Source organism: Adiantum capillus-veneris, chromosome 3 (genome assembly GCF_014529385.1).
Source record: "Adiantum capillus-veneris isolate H3 chromosome 3, ASM1452938v2, whole genome shotgun sequence".
NCBI lineage: Eukaryota > Viridiplantae > Streptophyta > Polypodiopsida > Polypodiales > Pteridaceae > Adiantum > Adiantum capillus-veneris.
The window spans coordinates 108,842,967-108,856,816 of NC_140933.1; positions in this window are offsets into that span (position 1 = coordinate 108,842,967).

Below are 13,850 nucleotides of genomic sequence, written 5' to 3' on the forward strand. Positions count from 1 at the left end.
CACTCTCTTTACTATTGTCAGCCATTCTAACAAATTTTAGGTGTAAAATTTTTAAGTGTACTTTGGCACTTCAAGTCTTAGTTGCTACTCCTCTTAACCCTTTAGAAAAGCACTCAAGCTCCTATACCCATGACTCAAATATCATTAATTGCAACGAATAGAAGAGAGGGTCTTTCACCACCAAAACAACACCGGCTCCTGTCAAGCTTCTAATAGCTCAATAGTGGTTAAGCCATACGCAAGCCCCGTTGGACTCCACTATTAAGACCATAGCTCTAGACGGTGATGTCCCGTTATCTGCACAAAGCAGGCGCACTGCAAGGTTGGAAAATCCCTATTCTACTTACTCACTTGCAATTAATAATACCAACCATTTATAGTTAGCTTGAGAACCTCTCTTCTTGAGCAAGAAAAGAGAAACCTTGTGCTCTGATACCAATGTAAAATTTAATGGCCTAGTAACTTGTGTGTAGTGAAAAATAACATAGACATAGTGAGCATTTCATTAAGACTAGATTCCTAATGAGCATAGCAAGAGTGCTTGGATGGAGAGAGCAACAAAAGCATAACACCTTGTTAGATAGACATGAACAATACTTCAAAAAAAGAGAGAAATTAAGCTATTGACAACAGTTGAGGACCGGATTTACATAGAGCCGGTTCCCCCTCCAAAAGGCTTTGTATTATAGGATTCCCCCCATCAAGTAAGACATTTTACAATACAATACTTTGTGTTCCTTCAATAACTTGCTGGTGCAATGGGGGTGCAATGAAGATGGAAGTTTCAAGCACCAAGCTTACACTTGAAAACACAACATCAATTCCCTCATGGTCTCAGACCCAAGACCTCACACACCTTCGAAGATGGTGAGAGCTAGCGGGGTATAAGAGTAGATCTAGAGGAAGAAGGAGTATTCTTACGAGAATGAAGTATGTAGCCTCACATAATCACTCATAAAATCTTAGCATAGTTTAGTAATTAGCATGGTAGAGGAGATGAGCATGCATTGGAGCTTGGCTCTTGGTAGGATTTGCATCACAAAACCAAGAGTTGTTGGTGTAGGCCTCCCTTCCCACAAGCTTGGAGTAGATGATGAGCTTTCCATTAAATCTTGAGAAGGATATAGTCTTGTTTATCTCACACATGAGATTGTGTGTGTGTGTGTGTGTGTGTGTGTGTGTGTGTGTGTGTGCGTGTGCGAGATAATGCCTTGCAAAAACCAGTCCCCCTCTCTCTCTTGGTCAACCCCTCTTCCTATTTACTCATGATGGCATCCTAATTGCCCTTGAAAAGCTTAGCCAATAGCATTTGAGATGCCAAGTCAAGATCCTTGTGACAAGTGTCCACACCTTTTCCCTTTTGTAATAGCTTAGATAATTAATTTAATTATCTAAATCTTTATTGGACCTTTTAGCCTGTTGGCCAATAGGAATTAAGAAAATTTATGGGCTGCTTATTTCTCATTGGACCTTTTGACTGTCCAATATTATTTTAGGGTGATTAATTTTCATTTGTTATTTTATCAAGCATTTCTAAAATAAGAAATTGAATTTACACTAGCTTAATCCTCATTGGTCCACCTCTTTGTCCATCCAATAGGATTCAGGCAAAATTAAGGGTTTTGTTGCATGCCTGACATGTGTCCTATTTGCTTTTAGGTGTAAAGGTAAGCTTGTGTGTGTGTTCTGTTTCATCCCAGCTCTCCCACTCTCTTGTCTTCTTGTTGGAGTACTTTGTTGACTTTACAAGTTAGTACTTTAGTCATTAGGGATGGTTCCCATGGCCTAGGACCTATAGACTAAGAATTTGGAACTTTACTTTATGGAAGTCTTAACGGAGTTGAACCCAAAGGTCTTTTTAAACTCCATTCATGCACTTTTCTCTTTAGCAAACCATCCCCATCTGGATCCCTATTTTCCTTCTTTGGATCCCCTGTTGAGACCGGTCTGGCAGCCTCTCCAATATCTAGCCTTTGCTCCCCCTGGTATCTCCCCATATTAAATGATCAATTTAACATGAGAAAATCATTTAGGAGAATTAGATATTAGTTATTATGACATTACCTTTCTCTTGCAATAATGATCGTCCTCGACTATGAGGTAGAGACTATAAATCCTAGTCATTAGTCCATTTGCTAGCGGGTAGGGGACCCCTATTTTACCCTACTCCACCGTCCTAGAATGGATGACTAGTCCATTTGGTGCTTGAGAGTGTTAGATACCGCAAGCATGTCTGCATGATTAGTCCGTATCAATCTTTTATAGTAGACTGACAAGCTCTACTTGGTGTTTGGGAAAAGTCGTCTCCGCAAACATGATCCTAAGCATGTATATTTATTAATATGTGCACACTATAAAGAAAAATAGAGTGTTATAAGACAAAAACTTTGTTCATTTAGACATTTTTACATTTGCTTACTGTAAGCATTGACAAGGTTTAGGTTATCCTTTGATTGTATGCCTTGCATCCATCTAGCATCTTCAAAAGGATAGCTCTTAAACTTAATAAGATACCGTCGGATAATCTTATCACTTCTCAATACCTTGTCTTCATGTTGGAGAATGGACTCAGGCTGCAGCACCTCTTCTTGGTCCTCGATCTCCGGTGAGTCTTCCATAGTTGGTTCTTGGGGTGGCTCTCGTTTGTAAGGCTTCAGTAGGCTTACATGGAAAGCATTGTGTATGAGCCAATGACTGGGCAACTTGAGATGATAGGCCATTTCTTTGATTGGTCTAAGAAGCTGGAAGGGACCATAGTACCATTTTGCTAACTTAGCATAGTACTTTTGGTGTCCCGTAGGATTCTTTCCCGTTGTGTGCCTTAATCGAGCCTTGGGAAATTTAAGCAAGACCCAATCATTTTATTTGAAGGCTTGAGCTCTTCTGTGCTTATTAGCAGCAGCCTTTTGCCTTTGTTGTGCGATAGAGATAGCATCCATAATATTTTGGAAATATTCTTGTAGGTTTCAGCTATACTTATCTGCAACGAAGATCTTCCCGTGTACCTTAAGTAGCAAGGGACTTTTTGATCTTCCCTCTTTCACCTCAAAAGGTGCTTTTCCCATAGAAGTATGTATAGTGTTATTGTAAGCGTACTCCACTAAGGGTAAGTACTTCTCCCATTGGGAACTTTGATCTACTTCCGTTACATAGGCTTTTAGTAGATCAATGTTAGCTATTTCACTTTGGCCATCCATTCAAAGAGAAGTTTAGCCTTGTCCCTTAATTCTCAAAGAGACCCTTCTAGAAATTACTGGTCATTCTAGGATCTCTATCCGAAACTATGGACATTGGCAAGCCGTGGTACTTGAAGATTTGTGATATAAAGAGGGTTGCCATTTGATGGGCTTTGATAGTCTTTTTGACACGTATGAAATGTGCTTGTTTGCTAATATCCTCTATATTTGTGTATTCCCATGGATAGACTTAGGCAATCCAAAGATGAATTCCATGGATATGCTCTTCCATGGTGAATTAGGGATTGGCAAAGGTTGAAGCAATCCAAGTTGCTTCCCTCTATCAAACTTCATCTTTTGGCATACCACACATTTTGAAACATACTCTTGTATGTTTGTTTTCATGGTAGGCCAATAGAAACATATTTTTATTTCTTTTAGGGTAGACTGTATTCCTCTATGCCCTGCATAAGGAGGAGCATGAGATTCATACATTACTTTCTCACATAGTGAGTTAGTAACACATAGTCTATTGCCATGGAGAAGGTAACCATCTTGTAGAGTAAATGGTTCTTCTTTCTTCCCTAGTGCAAGGGCTGAAATCACATTTCTAAAATCGGGATCGATAGCGTACTATCACAAAAGATAGATCATTGTGAGTTGCTATGGAAACCTCATTCACTCTTAGTCGTGTTGAGAGTGCATCGGCTACCTGATTATGCTTGCCAGCAATGTGATCGAGCAATATGAAAATGAAATTGAAAAAGGAATTTTCCCACCTCATTTGTTTTTCGGAGAGCTTGGTTTGCGTCATGAAGTACTTGAGGCTTTGGTAATCCACCAGCAAAATGAAAGGAGTGCCCAATAAGTAGTGCTTCCGTGTCTAAGGCATGTAGAACTACGAGGAGTTCCTTTTCATATATGCCGAGACCTTGCTAAACAGGTCCAATCTTTGACTTTCATAGGCCATAGCATGCCCTTCTTGGAGCAAAACAACTCCAAGGCAATCACCACACGCGTCACATTGGACCTCAAATGGCTTTGAGAGACCCGACAGTGTAAGCACCGGTTGAGAGATAATATTTTCTTTAAGCTTTTTGAAATCATTGTTTTCCTTGGTAGACCATATATACCTAACGTTTTTCTTTGTTAGGTCGTGTAATGGTCCTGCGATTTGTGAGAACTTTTCTATGAAGCGTCTATAGTATGCACACATACCTATAAAGCTTCTTAGTTCATGTAGATTCTTTCATTTAGGCCATCCTTTTATTACCTCTAGCTCTGAGGGATCCATTTGGATGCCATCTTGAGAGATAATGTGACCTAAATACTGAATCTCTTATAAGAAAAATTCACTTTTCTTTCTATTCTCTCGTAAAACCTGAAATTTTACTTGAAGATGTTGCTTGTTTTCGTCTAGTGAATTAGAGTAGATGATTATATCGTCTAAATAGATTCTCCATCAAGTGGTTAAATGTGGCTGGGGCATTGGTCAAGCCAAAAGGCATGAGAATGTACTCGTAAAGACCAAACGTAGTGCAAAATGTGGTCTTTACAATGTCTTGATCAACTATCCTTATTTGATGGTAGCAGTGAGGTCCCCACCCCGCCATATCAAACAGCGGATCTGATGGTGAACCTGGTGGCCACTAGATCTATAGCGGAAGCAAACAAAGTGGTTCAGGGTTCAGCTAGCGGACGATCTCTCATCACAAAGTGAGTCGAGCTCGAGCCTACTAGCAATGAGATCTAGCTCCACCCCGTAGGGGAAGCGTACTTAAATTATCTAGCGATCCTAAGACCCACTTCCAAGAGGAGAGAAATCCCGAGTGCCTTTTTCCCCATGTTTCAGAGGCACGTACTCTCGAGATTTCACCGCTCTAGGGGCAATGAGTATTGCTAGTATCGAATTAAACACTATGGGGACATAGAGTTCCCGACCAATCGGGACCACCCATCTCATAGGCATTGGCAACCTGAGCCAAGACCCCACTTTCCCACCCCACACTCACACTTCCTTATCTGTCCTAATTACTACCACATTGGTTGTTCAACATAAAGATTCCTTGATTATATTCCGAATCACAGTGTTCGTTAAGACAACCCTTCAAACAGTATTGCAAATCGGCACCAAGACAAAATTTCTAGTAAAAATTCTACTCAAACTTATTCATTAAAATTCCAAGGTTCTAGAGGTACAACATCCCTCCTCCAGCAAGAGTTTACTCCTCCCATTGTTGCCTAGCTGCCCATACAACTAGGTTTTTCCACCGCATAAAAAGAACGGCATGGACACTCCCACCGCATAGAAAGCAAGACGTGGGTTCCCACCGCATAGAAAGCAAGTCATGGGTAAGGCCCTAAGCTAGTAACTCTAGCTACTGCGATATCTTCGCGAGCCGCCCCCTGTGATCAGTAGGGGGATCAGGACTAGTTCAACATTGGAAGTAGAATGAACATGCTGAGCTAAATTTTCCCTAGCATACATTCTTTCCTATTGCAAACAGTATATCCGTCAAACAATTCTTTCCTACTTTAAAATTTAGTAAACAAATGAATTCAAACGCCATTGTTTCCGTTGGATTTCTCCCACATGTTCGGGGATGTGTTCGTTTCCTAACTAATCGTATGCAATGTTAATTAAACAGCTTGAATAAAATTTAGTGACCTACCTCTTCCATTTGCTCGTCAATGGCCGGTGAGATGGCCGGCGCTTGGTCGTCCAAGGGAGATTTCCCCTTTCCATTCACATTGCTCGTTCCTGCCTCGTGGTCGTGGGCTCCACCAAAGCGAGTCCTCTTAACCGGGGCCATTTTAAACTCGCTACTTTAAATAATTAGCTTGGAGAAAAGAGCTAATGTCCGCAAGCGTCATAACAAGCCAAATGAAAGATTAGCAACATCAAACACTGCCTTCTACATGAGAGGTTTAGATTTTTCCATATAGCAATCATTATGGATGATGATGGGAACCGGCTCTAAGGATAATTACTCGACTTAGATGATTAAGAATAATAAGGTCTCATTAATAGAATTACCAGAAAGATGTATCAGCATAATTAATCTCTTTCCTAGCAATTAGAGGATGCAGGTTCACCTCATGCATAGGTGTGAAAAACATTAACTCTTAGAGACTTAATGACGGCTTTAATTTTACCTTAATTACATCTTAATGCATAAGAGAATGGATCTAATTTAGCTACATTGTTAATAAAAAAGTGATTTTCATCAATCTACACAGTTATTACCGGCTTATGGATTAATCACTATGCTACCTAGAGAGAGAAAATTCTATTAATCATGCACTAATCGCTAATTAAGGATGATGAATGGCTGATAATTCAGCTATGGTGTGATGATTACATAATAGAATATGGTTAAAGAGAAATTAGAGAGTAATTATAGAGAATTACGACTAGGAATACGCATAATAGACGAGGAATTTAGATGGTAATGAAAAGGATTTGTAGAAAGCATTAATTAAACCGTGGTTACCGTGATTAAGGGCTGATAATCCTCTCGATTCTCTGATTTAATCGAGTTTCTTGAGGCGAGAATTCGACAGCACCTCCCTCCTTGCTTCTCCTTCAAAGGATGTGTGTACCGGCAACACCTCCCCAAGGTGTGTATAGGTGTGGGTGTGTGAGCCTGTGTGTGTGTGTGCACTGGCCTTTAAATAGGCCTCGTCAAGCTGAAAATTGACCTGGGTTGCTAAATGCATCTGGGAGCTTCTCTAGTTAAGCATGGCAAGTCTAGTTCCCTACCCACCAAGTGTCAGGTTGGCTAGGTTAACTGACTCTGAGACTTAGTTACTGGCTTGGCAGCTTTCCCAGGACTCCCACAAGGACAAAAGGCGCCCCCTAGCTGCTAAAGCTGATCTGGTGTGGCCTGGGACCTGTTCCCACACAGTCCCGGGCTACGGTGCCTCCCCGCTCAATTTTTGGAAAAATTGATTTTAGGCTAAAACGGGTCATACGAGTTGGATTTTGATGCCGTAAATTGCTATACAGAGCTCTAACTAAGGCGTAGTGGCCCGAGTACCTGCCATATTTAGCATTCCTCAGGGTCCAAAAATACATTTTTTCAAATTCGGGGTACGGGTGCAGTTTTTCGAGACAAATCAAAACTAGACGGGTCGGGTGCCCAAAAACTTACTATTTTTGGATTTTTTTTGCAAAAATTATTTTAATTCATATTTGGGAGATTTAAAACATTCTAAACATCATGGCCACTAACAGAATTCAAAAAACTGCTAAAAATAGTAACTTTTTCCATTATGTTCATTTCATGGTACAATGGTGCTCTTTTTGGGTCGGGTCAGAGACCTTACAACCTCCCCAACATGAAAAATTTGAGATGTCCTCATCTCAAGAATGTGTTTGGGTAATCCTTTATGAGCGTTGGTTCGTCCTCCCAAGTTGCATCTTCTTCAGGGTAATCCTTCCACTTTACTAGATGCTCCGTGATAGTTCTGTTGCGTAACTTCCTTTCCCTTGTTTCAAGTACATAGTCAGGTTGGAGCTCGAGAACTCCTTGTGCTAGCATGACTATCTGATCTGAGTCCAAGAATTGATCAGGGTTAGGAATATAGGGTTTGAGTAGGCTGACGTGGAACACATTATGAACCTTCAAGTTTGCAGGTAACTTTAGCTTGTAAGCTTGGTCACTCATAACCTTAATGATCTCGAATGGTCCACAATACCTTGGGCTTAGCTTCTTATATCTGCCTAGAGATAAGTTGATTTTCTTTGGTTGGACTCGTAGAAAAACCTTATCCCCTTCTTTGAAAGTTCTTTCCGAACGGTTCTTATCTGCATAGTGCTTCTGTCTATCCTGAGCGGCCTGAATGTCCTGGCGAATAGCTCTAGTATGTGCTTCCATATCTTCTAACATCTTCCTAGATGCTTCTACGCTGATGGTTGGATCTAAGAAGTTCAGTGGTGGTAAACAATCTTGTCCATAAAGAGCTTTGAAAGGTGACATTCCAATGCTTCTGTGTTCGGAAGAGTTGTAAACATACTCCACCAAAGGTAGATATTGTAACCACTTCTTTGGCTCTTGCGAACAATAGGCTCTGAGAATGTCCTCGATGACTTGATTAACTCTTTCAGTTTGCCCATCTGTCTGTGGATGATACGCTATACTGAAAGCTAATTGTGACCCAATAGATTGGAAAAGAGAAGTCCAAAATTTTGATGTAAACTTGGCATCTCTATCACTGATGATACGCTTGGGTAGACCTTGTAACCTAAAAATCTCCTTGATGAATACCCGGCTAATATCTGAAGCTCTAAAGGTTGTCTTTACGGGTATTAGATGCCACTTTTGTGAGCATATCAACAACCACAAAAAAAGAATCATAACCTCCTGTAGAAGGTAATCCTGTAACAAAATCCATACTGATGCATTCCCATTTCATCTGGGGTATGTCAAGAGGTTGAAGTTGCCCTGGTAATTTGACCCTTTTAGCTTTTATCCGCTGACAAGAAAGACATTGCCTCACATAGCGAAGTATGTCTCCTTTCATTCCAGACCAAAAGTAACTCCTCCTGACAGCATGAAGAGTCTTAGCATAGCCTGGATGTCCAGATGTAGGGCTATCGTGTGCTTCATACAGAATAGCCTTCTTTAGAGCTGGGTCTCTGGGTACACAGAGTCTATGTCTGTAGTAAAGAAATCCTCCCATAAGAGACTAATCTTTAGCTTCAGGCATCTTATTCTGTTGAACTAGTGATACTATACATTGGTACTCTGGATCTACCAAGGATGCTTCTTTGATTCTATCCCAGATAGGGTTATTTGGAATAGAGATAGCTCCGAGAAAGGATTTTCGGCTCAGGCCATGTGCAACTGAATTTTCCTTCCCTGGTCTATACTTTATGTCAAGGTCATATTCCTGTAATAGCTCTATCCATCGCCGTTGTCGCATATTGAGAATAGGTTGAGTAAAAAACCATTTTAAGCTCTTGTGGTCTGTAACCAGCTGAAACTTGCGTCCGAGAAGATAATGTCTCCATAACTTCAGTGCATGTATAACTGCTAAAAGTTCCAGATCATGAGTAGGATAATTCTTCTCATGATCCCTCATCTCTTGTGAAGTATACGCCACTGGTCTTCCTTCTTGAGTAAGAACTCCACCTAGAGAAAATTTGCTGGCATCGGTCGCTACTTCAAATTCCTTACTGAAGTCTGGAAGCTTTAAAATAGGAGTTGAGACCAAGAAATCTTTTATCTTGGCAAAGCTAGATTCGTGCTCGGCCTTCCATTTGATCCTCATTCCTTTCTTCAGGAGTTCCGTCAAAGGTGCAGCAATACGTGCATAATCCTTGACAAAAATCCTGTACCATCCCGTTATCCCAAGAAATCCTCTGACTTCGCTGTAGGTAGATGGTTGAGGCCAATCATCGATGTCCTTGACTTTATCTGGGTCCACTGAAATTCCTTCAGCGAATATGATAAATCCAAGATAGTTGACCTTTGGTGAACAAAAAGTGCACTTGCTCTCTTTAGCGTAAAGTTGGTGTTCCCGAAGAAGATCAAGTACTTTGCGAACATGTTCTTCGTATTCTGCCTCGTTCTTAGAATAGATCAGAATATCATCAAAGAAAACCAAGACAAAATCATCCAGGTAAGGTCTGAAAATATCCTGCATAAGTCGATTGAAGCTTGCAGGAGCATTTGTTAGACCAAAAGACATTACTGTGAATTCGTAGTGTCCATACCTAGTATTGAAAGCTGTCTTTGGAATATCTGATTCCTTGATCCTGATTGGTAATACCCTGACCTTAGATCAATCTTTGTAAATATTTTGGCACCATGGAGTCTGTCCAAGAGTTCGTCAATCCTTGGAATTGGATACTTGTTTTTGACAGTTACCTGGTTTAGTCCACGGTAATCTATGCATAACCTTAAGGTTCCATCCTTCTTCTTCTGAAAAAGAACTGGAGCACCCCAAGGAGAAGTAATGGGTCGAATGAATCCTTGCTCAATGAGTTGCCTAAGTTGTTCCTTGAGTTCAATGGCCTCGAGAAGTGACATTTTATAAGGTCTTTTTGAGATAGGTTCACATCCAGGGAAGTTGTTCCTTGAGTTCAATGGCCTCGGGAAGTGACATTTTATAAGGTCTTTTTGAGATAGCTTCACATCCAGGGATAGTTTCAATCTCATGATCTACCTCTCTATGTGGTGGAAGATTCGTAAGGTATTCTAGGAATACATCATCATACTCCCTCAACCAGTTTGGTCAAAGTGAGGTATCTGCTTGGTCCACTTTGTTGAGCTTTATCGCATAAATTTGCTGTCCCTTTCTTAATCCCTTCAAAAGTCTGCTGGCCTTAACTAGAGTAGCCCTAGGTCTCCCATTTTCCCCCTGGATTAAGGCTTCATTACCCAAGTTATCTGTAAAGGTAAAGTTTCCTTGTGCACAATGTATGTGGGCCCTATTTTGCTTTAGCCAGTCCATCCCTAGTATCCCATCAAAGAATCCTAAGGGTAGGGTTTAGAATTGGGCAGAAGTTGGGTTTCCCCCTAAATCAAAGTCAATTTTTCCTGCAGAATTGTTGAGATACTACTTCCTTGCCGTTCGCTAACTCTACAACTAGCTTGCTTGTTGGATACTTATCTAGCTTTAGCTTCCTCATGCATCTGGGTGAAAGAAATGAAAGAGTACTACCACAATCTATAAGGAAGTTAACTTGTTCACCTCTGAGATATCCTAGCATATGAATGATTGCGTATTGCTCGCAACCATTGGGGTTGTCAATTGCAGCATGCAGGGTTGCTCTCTCCACTGCTTGTCACCCACAGTTGGTTGTACCACTGCGGCATTCACTCTGGCGGTAGCTCCACGCCCTCTCCCTCTGTTCATCCTTCCTCGTCCTCCTCTTCCGTTAGCTTGGCCACGCCCATGGGTATTCAAGGGTATGGCATTGGCGTTGGTTGCCTGAATGTTCCTGGGGCACTTGGACCTATAATGTCCATACTCGCCGCAACCATAGCATCGAACATCTGGGAATTCCATGGTTGTGGTGGTAGCCACAATAGGACGCTGGTCATATGCCTGGTTGGCTGGTTTGTTATTCCAAGCAGTTGTCCTTGCCCTCTTTGCCCAATGATTCCTCCTGTTTTGATTATCCTTTTGTACTTCAAGAGCTAGAGGTTTGGCCCTCAACAAGGTATCCTGTAGTGTTGTTGGCCTAAGAGCTTCCAATCGAGTATTCAAAGGATTGATTAGCCCTTGGCAGAACCTCGCCACCTGTTGTTCCAAGGTCATCTTAGGAGCATATCTCCGAAGAGTGACAAACTTTGCATAATATTCTTCGACAGATGAAGTCAACTGCCGAAGTGAAAAGAATTCATTCATCTTCAAGGTTCTATAGGCAGGTGGTAAATAACGGCCCATTATCGCAGCTTTGATGTCTTCCCAGGATTGGGAAGATCCCTTGATATCCAAATCCCTGCAATGTTGCTTCCACCATATCTTGGCATCGCCAGTTAAGTGGAACATCGCAAGCATGGTCTGATTTACGGGTTGGGTTCCCACAGCTTCAAAGTAGTCGTCCATGGCTTCCATCCACACTTTCGCATATCTCTCCACATTTGCCCCCTCGCCCTTAAAGATCGGAGGTTGGGCTTGCTTAAGGAGAAGCTTCTTCTCTTGCGCTGCCGAGTACAGAGCAACAGGCGGTGCCTACAGAGGTTATACGAGATTCTTGATACCATTACTTGGATTTCAAAATAGACACGAGACTTTAAATAAAATTCAAGATACCACTTTATCAAGAGATAGAGATTCAGAGACAAAAAGCACTTTATTGATGAAAATTTATTACAATTGAAAACCCTCAAGGTTTAGGATAGCTGATGATCAACTTATTACATGGCTTTTTGGATTGCGTATAAAATACGCATAGGAGATGGTATTCACATGATGCACTACTTTGTTCGTGAAATAGTTCCTGTACTCATCCTTGAGTGGATAATAAACTAAGATATCAAGCCGGAATTCCTCTTTTGGTGCTCCAAAAGTTTTGACTCTGTTTGCTGGGATCACCTCAGTGACCTTTTCCAAGAGCCAGTCGTTGATGGTTTGATTGGAGTCGCCTGAAACAGTCAGGTCTAATCGGGTAGGCAGCAAGTAGAATAACTCCACTACCCTCAACTCTTCTCCCCAACGTATCTTCTTCAAATCAGTAGCCAGGAATCCTAGCTTCCGAGCGTTGATGTAGTAAACCCCTCCTGGAAATGTCCAATCAAGCTCCCATCCTCTATCAATGCGAGTGGAGTGTGGCGTATGAGCCTTCATCAGTATCTCCATGACATCTTGCCTGAACTTGTAAACTGGGGATCTTCGAGCTTGCTCATAAATAAGCTCAAACACTTGAAACTTCCGATATTCTAGCACGGGGTCATCCTGCAACACTAATGCCAGGATCAGCTACCTATATACTTTCAGTTCCATTTTAAATATTCAAACAGTATGACTTTATTTCCCAGCCTAACCTACGCTGTGATACCAGGTGTGAGGTCCCCACCTCGCCATATCAAACAGCGGATCTGATGGTGAACCTGGTGGCCATTAGATCTATAGTGGAAGCAAACAAAGTGGTTCAGGGTTCAGCTAGCGGATGATCTCTCATCACAAAGTGAGTCGAGCTCGAGCCTACTAGCAATGAGATCTAGCTCCACCTCGCAGGGGAAGCGTACTTAAATTATCTAGCGATCCTAAGACCCACTTCCAAGAGGAGAGAAACCCCGAATGTCTTTTTCCCCATGTTTCAAAGGCACGTAATCTCGAGATTTCACCGCTCTAGGGGCAATGAGTATTGCTAGTATCGAATTAAACACTATGGGGACACAGAGTTCTCGACCAATCGGGACCACCCATCTCATAGGCATTGGCAACCTGAGCCAAGCCCCCACTTTCCACCCCCACACTCACACTTCCTTGTGTTTCCTAATTACTACCACATTGGTTGTTCAACATAAAGATTCCTTGATTATATTCCGAATCACAGTGTTCGTTAAGACAACCCTTCAAACAGTATTGTAAATCGGCACCAAGACAAAATTTCTAGTAAAAATTCTCCTCAAACTTATTCATTAAAATTTCAATGTTCTGGAGGTACAACATCCCTCCTCCAGCAAGAGTTTACTCCTCCCGTTGTCGCCTAGCTGCCCATACAACTAGGTTTATCCACCGCATAAAAAGAACGACATGGACACTCCCACCGCATAGAAAGCAAGACGTGGGTTCCCACCGCATAGAAAGCAAGTCGTGGGTAAGGCCCTAAGCTAGTAACTCTAGCTACTGCGATATCTTCGCGAGCCGCCCCCTTTGATCAGTAGGGGGGTGAGGACTAGTTCAACATTGGAAGTAGAATGAACATGCTGAGCTAAATTTTCCCTAGCATACATTCTTTCCTATTGCAAACAGTATATCCGTCAAACAATTCTTTCCTACTTTCAAATTTAGTAAACAAATGCATTCAAATGCCGTTGTTTCCGTTGGATTTCTCCAACATGTTCGGGGATGTGTTCGTTTCCTAACTAATCGTATGCAATGTTAATTAAACAACTTGAATAAAATTTAGTGACCTACCTCTTCCATTTGCTCGTCAATGGCCGGTGAGATGGCCGGCACTTGGTCGTCCAAGGGAGCTTTCCCCTTTCCATT